Source organism: Hyla sarda, chromosome 3 (genome assembly GCF_029499605.1).
Source record: "Hyla sarda isolate aHylSar1 chromosome 3, aHylSar1.hap1, whole genome shotgun sequence".
In the NCBI taxonomy this organism is placed as follows: Eukaryota; Metazoa; Chordata; class Amphibia; order Anura; family Hylidae; genus Hyla; species Hyla sarda.
The window spans coordinates 310,260,956-310,273,923 of record NC_079191.1 but is presented as its reverse complement, the minus strand read 5'-3'; the positions used below and the strand labels follow the sequence as shown (position 1 = coordinate 310,273,923).

Genomic DNA, 12,968 nt, shown 5'->3' with positions numbered 1-12,968 from the left:
AGAGGACATAGTTTTAAATTAGAGGGGCAAAGGTTTAAAAGTAATATCAGGAAGTATTACTTTACTGAGAGAGTAGTGGATGCATGGAAAAGCCTTCCTGCAGAAGTGGTCGCTGCAAATACAGTGAAGGAGTTTAAACATACATGGGATAAGCATAAGGCTATCCTTCATATAAGATAGGGCCAGGGACTATTCATAGTATTCAGATTATTGGGCAGACTAGATGGGCTAAATGGTTCTTATCTGCCGACACATTCTATGTTTCTATGTTTCTGCTGCCCGACCAAGCCCCTGGCTCTTGGCCACACCACCCCACAGACAAAGCATCACAGAAACAATGGCAGCCACAGAGAACCACACCAGTGTGAAACCTACCATGTGCTCCCTGCCAGAGGGCTGGGAGAATGTAAGGAGGAAACCATTTTGCATTCTCCTGCTAATTAAAAACACCTGGGCCAAATGGGTGTAGTGGAGTGCTGGCCATGGAAGGAAGGAGAGACTACAAATGTACAACAAAAATAAAGAAACATAGCCGCACATCCACCAATTGTATTTTGATCTACTTGCTTCTCAGCATCATTTCAAAAACTAACAAGTTGTTAGTATACATTTTGATCAAAAAGTACAAGCCCACTCGCCACCTCAAGGCCACCTAGTCGGAGTGGGTCCCTAACCTGATACTGGCGTAGCGCTAGGCGGCTACCACCGCCTCCGAGATACCTAGCCCACCAGGGCAATGACCCAGTTGCCCCCAGTCTGCTTCACCCATTCATCCCAGGCATTTTTAATTAGTAGGAGACTACATAAGGGTTTCCTCCTAGCATTCCCCCAGCCCTCTGACAGGGAGCACTTGGTAGGTATTCACATTGGTGTCGTTGCACTGCGGTGGTCATTGTTACTATGATGCTTTGTCTGTGGGGTAGATGAAATAACTCGGCACTCAAGTAGAAATAAGTATTATTTGTATTTTATTATGCAATCAGTAAGAACCTGACGTTTCGGTCCAATCCCTGGACCTTCCTCAGAATTCTGAAATAGTATATACAGGAAAATAATATTAAGTATGACAAAAATTATTATATAACATAGAACCATGTTGATCTAGACATAGCTACCAAATAATCTATGTACAAAATGAAAAAATAATGAAAAACAATAATAATAATAGTGAACAACTATAGCATATAGGTTGCATCAATAGCTAAAATAACCAGGAAGATAGCTTGGTCTTATTTGGAAGACAAGAGGGGTGGGAGGGGGGTAAAAAAAAAGAAAAGAAAAGGGGGTTAAAGGGTCAATAAGCAAATGAACATCGTGATATGCACTGATTATCAGATTCATCCTGGAATAATTGGCAAAGTATAAAGCAAAATTCACATCTCATAGAAGTTCCGCCCAGTGGGAAGGAGAGCACAGGATATATCTAATAGATATCAATGTAAGGAAATAGGCCACTGAATCAAAATGCAGACAAACGTAATAGGACATTGCAGTATTCATGCTAATTGAAAAAATTCTTACAGATTGCTGCGGAGGTGTGATAAATGTGTTGTACGGCTTACAGCCGGGAAAAAGGTGTGTGGAAAGCAGTCTGGAGCTGCTGACAGGTGACTGAAGGGCTAGCGTGATTCCGTCTTTAAAAGACTCCCGGTCGGAAGTGCGGGAGTCCCACTTCCGGTATGCCTCAGCATTCGGCAGGGGACATACTAGATAGAATAGGGGTAGATAAGAAAGAATAGAAGATCGGAAGGGAGAGCAGATAAGTAGAAGAGGAAATTCTGAAAGTATAATCTAGTATATGTGAAGGAGAGTGTATTAACAGTGTACTTCCTGTATCGCTTGGCTCAAAATGAGGTGTGGAGCGCAGTATGCGTTCCACCTACTGTTTAGAGAAATGGCAACAGGAAGTGATAGTATGATGTGGGTTCCAATGGAGGCGTGGAACGCACAATGCGTTCCACTTAATCAGAACAGTGTAAAGAGGAACCCTAGGACACATAAATATTGATATAACGATCCTGCAATGTAATGTATGAAATAATGTAGGATGTAAAAGATGGAAAATTATAGAAAATTGTAGAATAAATTGTAGAAAAAATAAATAAAAGAGATAATGAAATAAAATGAAAAAATTAGAAATAAGAGAATATTAGAGATAGAAAATCAGAAGGAATAATAAAGGAAAGGATACATGTGCCAATATAACCTCCACAGCAAATCCGGATGATCAAGATGCCTAGGGAAAAAATAAGAATAAATTAAAACAGTATCAAAATATCATGAGAAATTGCATAAGAGATATTATAACTGCATAATGTCATATTCACGATTCAGGCCCCGTGGTTCCAAGGTTTGTAATGTATAAATCCAGTAGGCCTCACGTGTTTTTAAGGTTTTGATTCTGTCTCCCCCTCGTCTTGGTCTGGGTATATGTTCAAGAACCTGGAATCTTAACTGCGCTATTGTATGGTTGGCATTCATGAAATGATGTGGAATGGGTAATAAATCATTCTTTCTGCAGATGGTGGATTTATGTTGTGAGATGCGGTCACGCACATGTTGTGTGGTTTCCCCAACATATGCGAGACCGCATGGACATTTAATCAGGTACACCACATAAGAGGAGTTGCACGTATGATAACCTTTAATGGGATATGGTTTCCCAGTCAGGGAATGATATACTTTATCACCTTTGATGATATTTTTGCATTGAATGCAATGGAGACAGGGGAAAGTACCATTTTTAGGAGAACTGAAAGTGGGTTGTCTTTGTTGTGACGTACTTCCTATGTCTGCCCTGACGAGCTGATCACAGATGTTGGTGGGTCTTTTGAAACAGGGCAGGAAAGGTTGTCGGAATTCGGGTACATGTGGGTGTGCTGAATTGAGTAATGACCAATGTTTACATATAATCCCATGTATACGGTATGCAAAGGGGTGGTAGGTATGTACAAATGGTATATGTTTATCATTAGAGTATTTGTTATTTTTGGGTGTTCGAGGCTGTAAACATTTATTCAGGACCTGTTCTGGGAAACCTCTGTAGGCAAACTTGTTTTTCATTTCATTTAAACGTATTTGTCTTGTTTCGTCATTAGTTACGATCCGTCTAACTCGTTCAAATTGGGATATGGGCAGAGAGGTCAGAGTAGATTTAGGGTGACAGCTAGAAAAGTGAAGTAAGTGATTGCAGTCAGTAGGTTTATTGTAAAGGTCTGTGCTCAGTATGCCTCTGCTGTCTACCTGTACTAGGGTGTCTAAGAAGCTGATACATTGTGTGCTGTAATGAATCGTGAATTGAAGTTCAGGCCAGATACTATTGATGTGGTTGTGAAATGATGTCAATGAGTCCAAGGGCTCATAGGAGAGTGCCATATTTCTTACTAATTGTCTGTGGGGTAGTGTGGCCTGGAGCCATGGGCTTGGTCGGGCAGCATTGGGGCTGCCTGGCCACTGGGTCCCTCCCCTGTGGGCATGGTGTTGCGGTGGTGGTGGCCGGCGCTACGTTGATGTTGGGTTAGGGACCCACTCTAAATGGGTGGCCTTGATGTGTGCTTATTACATTTTTTTAACACTGTTTTTTCTCCCTAAATGTACTTACTCATTATTATTTTTTGTTACTTCTTCTACAGATCCGTGTATCCTGTGGACTCCTTCGGATTCGGTGGACTACTTCGACGACCAGCGTTTTTCTATGCTTGATGTTAATAAAATGGTTAACGAGGGCTTGTGGGGGAGTGTTTTTTTGTAATACATTTTTTTTTTAAACCTGTTGTGTTTTTATGTTTTTTTTACTTACTGGACAGGCTTAGTAGTGGAAGCTGTCTTACAGACGGAGTCCATTACTAAGCCGGGCTTAGCGTTAGCCACAAAAACAGCTAGCGCTAACCCCCAAATATTACCCTGGTACCCAACACCACAGGGGCACCAACAGGTCCAGAGCGGAAAAAATGGCGCTCCTGGGCCTAGGCGGTAACAGGCTGGTGTTATTTAGGCTGGGGAGGGCCAGTAACAATGGTCCTCGCCCATCCTGGTAACGTCAGGCTGTTACTGTTTGGTTGGTATTTGGCTGAGAATAAAAATAGGGGGGTACCCTATGTGTTTTTTTTTTATATTTATTTAAAAAAACGCATAGGGTCCCCCCTATTTTTATTCTCAGCCAAATACCAACCAAACAGTAACAGCCTGACGTTACCAGGGTGGGCGAGGACCATTGTTACTGGCCCTCCCCAGCCTAAATAACGCCAGCTTGTTACCGCCTAGGCCCAGGAGCGCCATTTTTGACGCTCCGGGCCTGTTGGTACCGGCTCTTCCCGGCACCTTTGTGGGTACCGGGGTAATAATTGGGGGTTAGCGCTAGCTGTTTTTGTGGCTAACGCTAAGCCCAGCTTAGTAATGGACTCCGTCTATAAGACAGCTTCCACTACTAAGCCTGTCAAGTAAAGTAAGGAAAAAACAGAACAGGTTTAAAAAAATTTTTATTACAAAAAACACTCACCCACAAGCCCTCGTGAACCATTTTATTAAAATCAAACAAAGAAAAACGCTGGTCATCGAAGTAGTCCACTGAATCCGAAGGAGTCCACAGGATACACGGATCTGGAATGTGAAGAAAAAAAAAATGGGTTAGTACATTTATTATCACCTGCTCGCACATCTCCCGCCCTGCACGACTACAACTTCCAGCATGCCCTTACAGTAAGGACATGCTGGGAGTTGTAGTTGTGTAGTGCAGGAGATGTGTGGGCAAGTGACAATCTTGTCCCCTGCCCCCAGCTGCAGGACTACAACTCCCAACATGTCCTTACAGTAAGGATATGCTGGGAGTTGTAGTCCTGCAGCTGGGGGCAGGGGACAAGCTTGTCATTCGCCTGCACTGCACAACTACAACTCCGAGCATGTCCTTACAGTAAGGGCATGCTGGGAGTTGTAGTCCTGCAAAGGGAGCCTGGGCACACACACACACAGAGTCACACACAGTCACACACAGTCACACACACACAAACACACACAGACAGAGATAGAGACAGACAGAGAGACACACGTAGTCGCAGTTGCGACAATTTTGCGACAATTATAGTAAAGAAAACCTGACTAAACCCCTTGATAAATGTCCCCCATGGTATCCATTTTCTTTATCATCCCATAACTTGCTCTACATAGTTAAAAATAAACTGTCACTAAGCAAGCTGTCTACAGAACACATCTTCCTGAGCTATAAACATGGTTAAGTTCACACCAATGGCCCCAGACAAAGAGAGAAAGAGAGAGAGAAATAAAAATAAAAAAAACAGAGACCCCACTATTTACCAAACCAACTCAAATTTTTATAAATATATATTTCGACACCATATAAATTTCATATATTTATTTCTTAAATATTTAGCCAGTGGCATTGCTAGGAGGGGGTAAAGGGGGTGCAGATCGCATCGGGATGACACATGGATCCAGGTGCGACTGACGGTGTCACTGGCTGTTTAAGCTTGATCTGCAGTGCAGTGCAGATCATTTGCCTGTCTTTGTTTCCTGTTGTTTTCTCTGTGTCGTCCTTGTCGTCTGTGTCTTATGGTTCTATGTTTGTCTGACATGCTGATTTATTTTGAGAGTGTAAGACTCTTTCTTTGCTTCTGATTAGGGCTCTACCTGTGGTTTTTTGTAACCTCCTATAGATGTGCTTTCTATAGGCTCTCTGGGATGGTGACCCTCCTCTTTTATTGTGGATTATTTCATTCTAATTTTTCCACTCTGACTATACCACGACTATGCACTCTATTATGTTACTGCACAGTTTTTCTATTTGAACTTATTCTTATGTGTGGGTAGGACTTGGGGGTGGTGGGTGGGAATTTTGTGTGGGTGGGGGAGGGGGGAAGGGTTTTTTGGTTTTGTTTTGCTGTTTGTTTATATAATGTGAAAAGTTCAATAAAAATTTCTGATAAAAAAAAAAAAGCTTGATCGTATAATAATCCCTATACCTACTCAATTACGAACCCCCCCCCCCCCCCCCACACACACACACACTGTCACGCTGCAGTCTGCTAGCGCCAAACTTGAGAGGGAGCTCCTGGGCATATGTCACTGCCTGGTACATGATGTGACATCGGTGTGTGGGGCGGAGCTTGTGACAGACAGAAGAGCTACACTGACACTGATGTCCATTAAAGGGGTTATCCAGGAAAAAACTTTTTTTTATATATCAACTGGCTCCAGAAAGTTAAACAGATTTGTAAATTACTTCTATTAATTTTTTTTTATCCTTTCAGTACTTATGAGCTGCTGAAGTGCTCTCTGAGGACACGTGTCTCAGGAACCGCCCAGTTTAAAAGCAATCCTCTTCTACTTGGTGCAGTTCCTGAGACAAGCAGAGATGTCACCAAAGAGCACTGTTGCCAGACAGTAAACAACAATTCAACTTCAGCAGCTGATGATTATTGAAAGGATTAAGATTTTTTAATAGAAGTAATTTACAAATCTGTTTAACTTTCTGGAGCCAGTTGATATAAAAAAAAAGTTTTTTTTCCTGGAATACCCCTTTAATTGCCAGGACTGGTCCAAACCAGACCTTCTAAGTGCAGCATGTGCTCAGCAAGCATCTAAAGAAGAAGGAGAAGATTACATCCAGGAACAGTGGCTGTGCATTAGTGAGGGGGCACTCCTGCTTGGTGAGCTACTCATGTGGGGGGGGGGGGGGGGGGCATTAGGGTGTGTGCAACCAGACATTAAGGCACAGTAATTGGGAGGTGCTGGGGTGTGTGCAGCCAGACATGATGAGGCGCAGTAATGGGGGTAGGAGGGTGCAGACATTATAAGGCGCAGTAATGGGGGATGGGCATGCAGACATGACAAGGCACGGTTATTTGGGGGAGGGGGTGATTATGTAGACACGATGTAGGCACAGTAATGTGGAGGTTGGGAGTTATATCATCCTCATCACATAAGATATGATGCGCAATAATGTGGGAGTTAGCACTGTCCACTAAACTGGCAATTGGTATATTTGATTATTGTACTGGAAATGATATTCTCTGACACACTACACTGTGGGTGTCTGTCACAGCAGGCTAAAAATTATTTTGGGGTATGGGGTGACACCAACCCTAGCCAACGCCACTGCATTCAGCATTAAAATACACTTAAAAAATTAATCTACTATCTATCTATCTACTCTTTCCGGTGATATTAGCAGCAATTTTGGGACACTAAACCCCAGCTATTCAAAGTCATTATTTACATTCCTAAAGAGATGGCACGCGGCACTGATACATGAGTGTTGAAGCTGATCTCTGGCCACAGTAGAAAGGCCAGACTGGTGATTACTATTTTTTGGGCTCTGCATAGCTAATATATAACTTTCATCAGCTAGTCTAACAAGGGAAATCTGAGGTGGTCTAAAACATCCTTCCTGCCTTACCAGTAGTGCAGAATACTGCTTAAAAGTGGTATTCTAGCCTTTAAAAACATAGATGTTATTTACAGGAGGGGATAAGTGTCTGATTGAGGGGGGTGCAACCTCTGTGACTTCCCTGCAACTTTCAGGTTGAGGCCCCGACTGTACTTTCTGCATGGAGTGGTGGGTTGGTACACGTTCTATACATTGCCTATGGGTGCAGAGATTCTGAGTGATATACTGCATCTCTGCACTCTCTGAATACAGTATATGCATCAGGAAAGCATAGCTAAGTTCCAGCTCAGTATGAAGTCATACAGGGTTTCTCTTATAGCACGGACAGAATTATTCTAAGCTACAAGCAAACTTAGGGAAAATGCTAATTTCTAAATAGCGGTTTCATATTGCATAATAATGACAATTTTTTAAAATACTTTTTTATTGAGAAAATAGCATAGATATGCACAATTATTTTTTATAATTGACATTCTATACAAATATACACATGTAAAACAATCTTTGCTCCTAACACAATTACATTTTTATAAAGAAATGTATGTGTGTTTCATTCACCATTAAGGCTGGGTTCACATATATCAGGCGTCCGGCATAGTTTGCCTCTGACATGCATTGGAGGGAAACTGATGCTAGAACTGATCCCATCCTGGATGGTTGGACACCCCGGACAGCACCGAACAGGGGAACGCAGCTTGCTGCATTACCCTGTCCGGTGCTAGAATCAATGGACGCTGGATGCCATTCAACGGATTACAACTGATGCACGTTGTCATCAGTTGTGGCATTGATTACGCCAAGATTTAGTTCACCTATGCCAGATGCCGGACATATGTGACCCAGCCTAATTTGTATATAATTGATCATTTCTCTCTCCCTCGCATTCCTTAGATATGTAAATAAATAATGTGACAACTATTTTTTTTTTTTCTATGTGCACTTTGTCATTGTGCATACCAGAATTTTTGATTCTCATTTACCCAATTAACTTTTTTGAGCTCATTAAATTCCAATAATTTACCCTGTATAAACGGACTACCCACATATCATGCCCCTCTATCTTCCCAGAATTTCACACTTTGGATTTGTTAAAGTGCAACTGTTATGAGGTTCAGGGCATATAACCTAACCACAGTGTGTGTATGGTGTGTAAAATATGTCTACAGCCTTACTTGTATCCCTCTTATTATGGCTTTTATTATCTAAAAAGCACATTTATATGCAGTTACTCACAGTCAAATAGGCTTGGCCAGGGGTTCGCTATGCCCTGCAATGGCCACGCCTATCCCCTGTACACCAGCGCTGGGATCGCTGTGTGATTGACCTACAGATCCCAGCGCATGCACCTCTTATCTTTCATATGTGAGCGCCGACCGACATTACTTTACAAAACGCTCTGTCTCTCGCCTCTAATGAATGCATAGGCACCCAGCGAGTCTCAGCATGGGGAGAAGTAAGAGGAGAAGGACAAGCACTGCCCGTGCGCACTGAGGCATCAGAGAGTAGGAGTGAGCACGCGCGCTCTGTAAAGTAATGTCGGTTGGCACTCACATATAAGAGATAAGGGGCGCATGTGCTGGGACCTGTGTGTCAATCAGTGTGTGTCCCAGCACTGGTGTACAGGGGATAGGCGTAGCTGTTGCGGGGCATAGCGAACCCCTGGCCATGCCTATCCAACTGTCAGTGACTTTATATAAAAGTGTTTTTTGAGATAATAAAAGCAGTAATAAGAGGGATACAAATAAGGCTGGAGACATTTTCTACACACCATACACACATTGTGGTTAGGTTATATGCCCCAAATCTCATGACAGTTGCGGTTTAAATTCTTCAAAATTGGGAACAAGTCATATTGGAGAGAAGTCTAAACTCCCTTTAATTTGACAACCTCTCTTACTTTCTTTCCAGACCCTGTTCATAAAGTCTAAAAAAGAAAAGTGTTTACTTTCCCTGTGTGCGAAAATGCCCATATTCATATTTTATTTTTTTCACAAGATGCAACCCGCTCTTATGCAAACTACGGCTGGGAGATGTCTGACGGCCGATGATACAATGCACACCTTTTCCATCTATGGCCAAGGCCTTGCACATTCCACATAATTACCCTTAGCGTCATTCAACAATAAGAAGAAAACTTATGTTTGTAGCTCACTCCATAATATTTCACAGTTTAGAGGCCTCCTTTCTCTTTCCTTAGGCCTAAGCAATGGGAATTATAAGTCCCAGCCTTACTAAGGAGGTATTCCGAATCCGCTTCCAGCAGGGAAGATGGCAAACCACACTCATAAAATTAGATGTTACCTTGCTCCTAAGGGTCCTGAGACCTCACTGGTAGTAGCAGACGTGATTCATTGGCACCCGGCATCCAATCTCACTATCATGCACTTGGCCAGTAAGGTCTCTCGGTCGGAGCAGCCATCATCCCCAAGCAGGTGCGCAATCAGGACTCAGAAGAGGGGGTCTGTGATGGGGTGGGGTTAGAGGGATGGAGGAATAGGAGGTTCCAGAGAGCGTCTCACGTCTTGATGTCCGGACCTTCCTCCAGCTCATTATAATCATGGGTTAAAAAAAAACTGATTATCTGGTTGTTGTTAAAAATACTCTTTTTGTAAAAAAAAAAACATTATAGACAAAAGTTACCATTTGATGGGTGAAAACAAATTTTCAGCAGGCCTTTCTTTTTTAGGCAATGAGTCGATTATTGCAGAGCAGAAATAACATAATTATAGAAATTGATAGATTTTTCAGCTTTTCTGAATTTGTTTAGTGTAAAGTTTGCTTCAGTTCTGTTCTAACATATTATGCAACTTCTAAGTTCCGTAGCTGTGACTATTAGAAAGTGACGTATCTTCTGTCGGATAAATCTACATAGCATGCACTTGCTGCTTTCCTCTTAAGCAATCTGGGTAATGTTACCAGCTTGTGAAAAGGTTTCCTGTCACTGAAATGCTCACAGTGGATTGTACCACCTGATTAGTTCTGCTGCAAAGAACTTCTGGGTATGTAATTTCTTCTCTATTTTGCTTCTTCTGCTCTTTTAAGCGTTAATGTGATATTTAAATTACAGGTTTTGTTATTTGTCTTCTTACTCCAAATCATCTCAAATTGGCTGTTGTGTGCATACACATTTGCTGGAAAGGAGAAACGATTTGCATATATTATCGAGTTCAAAAAGTGAAATTTTCCATTCTGCTACAATATAGAACAGAAGATCTCTTATCCTTATCTATGTTTTGTTTCTGAGTTAAAAGTAGAAATGTCCTACAGCAAATGCTGCTCACAGAGATACTGGGCGTAGAGACTAAATACAATTATATGGGTTATATTATAAACTATGTGATAACATACTGTACACCAGCAAAAAGGAAATAATTTAACATATACAAACCTAGTATAATATTAACGGTATGCATGTGATGTTCTGGAACATAAATAATATAGGTTAGAGACCAATCATCTATCTAACACATATATGTGTGTATATATATATATATATATATATATATATATATATATATATTTAAATTTTTTTTTCAAGTGCTGAAGTGTGAAATGTACTTCCGTTTGTCAGATAGCCATTAGTCACTTGTAGACATATTGAGAAAGAGGAAGTAGAAGTTTTCTAGAGGCGTGCTTCTAGCATTCTGGTGTAATTATACTTCATCTATTGCTGTACAAATGTTCTGTAAACCATTATTTATTGTATAAGAATTGTAATGTCATCCTAGAAAATGTCTGTATTATTTGTTATATATTATTATTATTGTAGAGCTTTGTTCCACATACAATTATTTCTTAACTATGCCTCCCACTAATGGTTACATATGGCCTGTGACTAAATATTCCAATAAACTGACACTCATACACCCACCAAATCTTTTTGTAGATCTGTGTGCAGTGTACAGAGCCTTAAATGTGCATTTTCTGATTTTACTATTTGCTGTTGTGTTGTTCACAATTGTGACAGGCGGGAGTGAGCTGGATAACTAGCTGACAAATGTCAAGTTTGTGATGCCAGGAGTAGGGTTGTGTTTAGTAAATGATGAGGCTTGTAGTATCACGTGGCAGGAGTTTTGCAACCCTATATTTATATATACAGTGGGGATCAAAAGTTTGGGCACCCCAGGTAAAAATTTGTATCAATGTGCATAAAGAAGCCAAGGAAAGATGGAAAAATCTTCAAAAGGCGTCAAATTACAGATTAGACATTCTTATAATATGTAATCAAAAGTTAGATTTTATTTCCATCATTTACACTTTCAAAATAACAGAAAACAAAAAAATGGCATTTGCAAAAGTTTGGGCACCCTGCAAAGTTAATATCTTGTACTGCCCCCTTTGGCAAGTATCACAGCTCTTGTAAATGCTTTTTGTAGCCAGCCAAGAGTCTTTCAATTCTTGTTTGATGTATCTTTGCCCATTCTTCCTTACAAAAGTTTTCCAGTTCTTTGCGATTTCTGGGCTGTCTGTCGCGCACTGCTCTTTTAAGGTCTATCCATAGATTTTCAATTATGTTGAGGTCAGGAGATTGTGAAGGCCATGGCAAAACCTTCAGTTTACGCCTCTTGATGTAATCCCCCGTGGATTTTGAGATGTGTTTAGAATCATTATCCATTTGTAGAGGCAATCCTCTCTTTAACTTCAGCTTTTTCACACATGGCATCCAGTTAGCATCCAAAATTTGCTGAAATTTTATTGAATCAATTATTCCTTCTACTCGTGAGATGTTCCCTGTGCCACTGGCTGCAATACAACCCCAAAGCATGATTGATCCACCCCCATACTTAACAGTTGGACAGAGGTTCTTTTCATTAAATTCTGTTCCCCTTCTTGTCCAAACGTACCTTTGCTCATTCCGGCCAAAAAGTTCAATTTTAACCTCATCGGTCCACAGAATTTGTTTCCAAAATGCATCAGACTTGTCTATATGTTCATTTGCAAAGTTCAAACGCTGATTTTTGTGGTGAGAACGTAGAAGAGGTTTTCTTCTGATGACTCTTCCATGAAGACCATATTTGTACAAGTATCTCTTTATAGTGGAATAGTGTACCACAACTACAGTGTCTGCCAGATCTTTCTGGAGGGATTGTGCAGTCAAATGTAAGTTTTGAATTGTTTTTCTCAGAATCCTGCGAGCTGTTCTGTCTGATATTTTTCTTGGTCTTCCAGATCTTGCTTTAACTTTCACTGTTCCTGATGCTTGCCATTTCTTAATTACATTCCGAACAGAGGATACTGACATCTGAAAATGTTTTGCTATCTTCTTATAGCCTTCTCCAGCTTTGTGAGCTTCAACTATTTTCAATTTCAGATTTCTCGACAACTGCTTAGAAGAACCCATGGTGCTGATTGTTGGGGCAAGGTCAGATGAGTCTGGGCATTTAAAAAGATTGACATCACTTGGTCTTCCCAGATGATGATTGAGAACAATCCATGACACTGGCAGCTTTGCAAGGGGGGTAGTGCATGCTATAAATTCTGCAGGGTGCCTGAACATTTACAGATGCCATTTTTTTGTTTTCTGTTATTTTGAAAGTGTAAATGATGGAAATAAAATCTAACTTTT

At 41.0% G+C, this 12,968-nt stretch overlaps 1 protein-coding gene across 4 annotated transcripts in view; it reads left to right on the top strand.

Moving 5' to 3' along the window:
* IPCEF1 (interaction protein for cytohesin exchange factors 1) overlaps positions 1-12,968 on the top strand; it is a 217,152-nt gene that overhangs the window by 79,632 nt on the left and 124,552 nt on the right. Inside the window, exon 1 of one of the 4 annotated variants that reach the window (XM_056567040.1) lies at positions 10,349-10,401. The exons of the other annotated variants lie outside the window; for them this stretch is intronic. The gene's annotated coding sequence lies outside the window, so the exon portion shown is untranslated. Of the gene's footprint in view, positions 1-10,348; positions 10,402-12,968 lie in introns of those variants that run through there. 4 annotated transcript variants of the gene reach the window in all.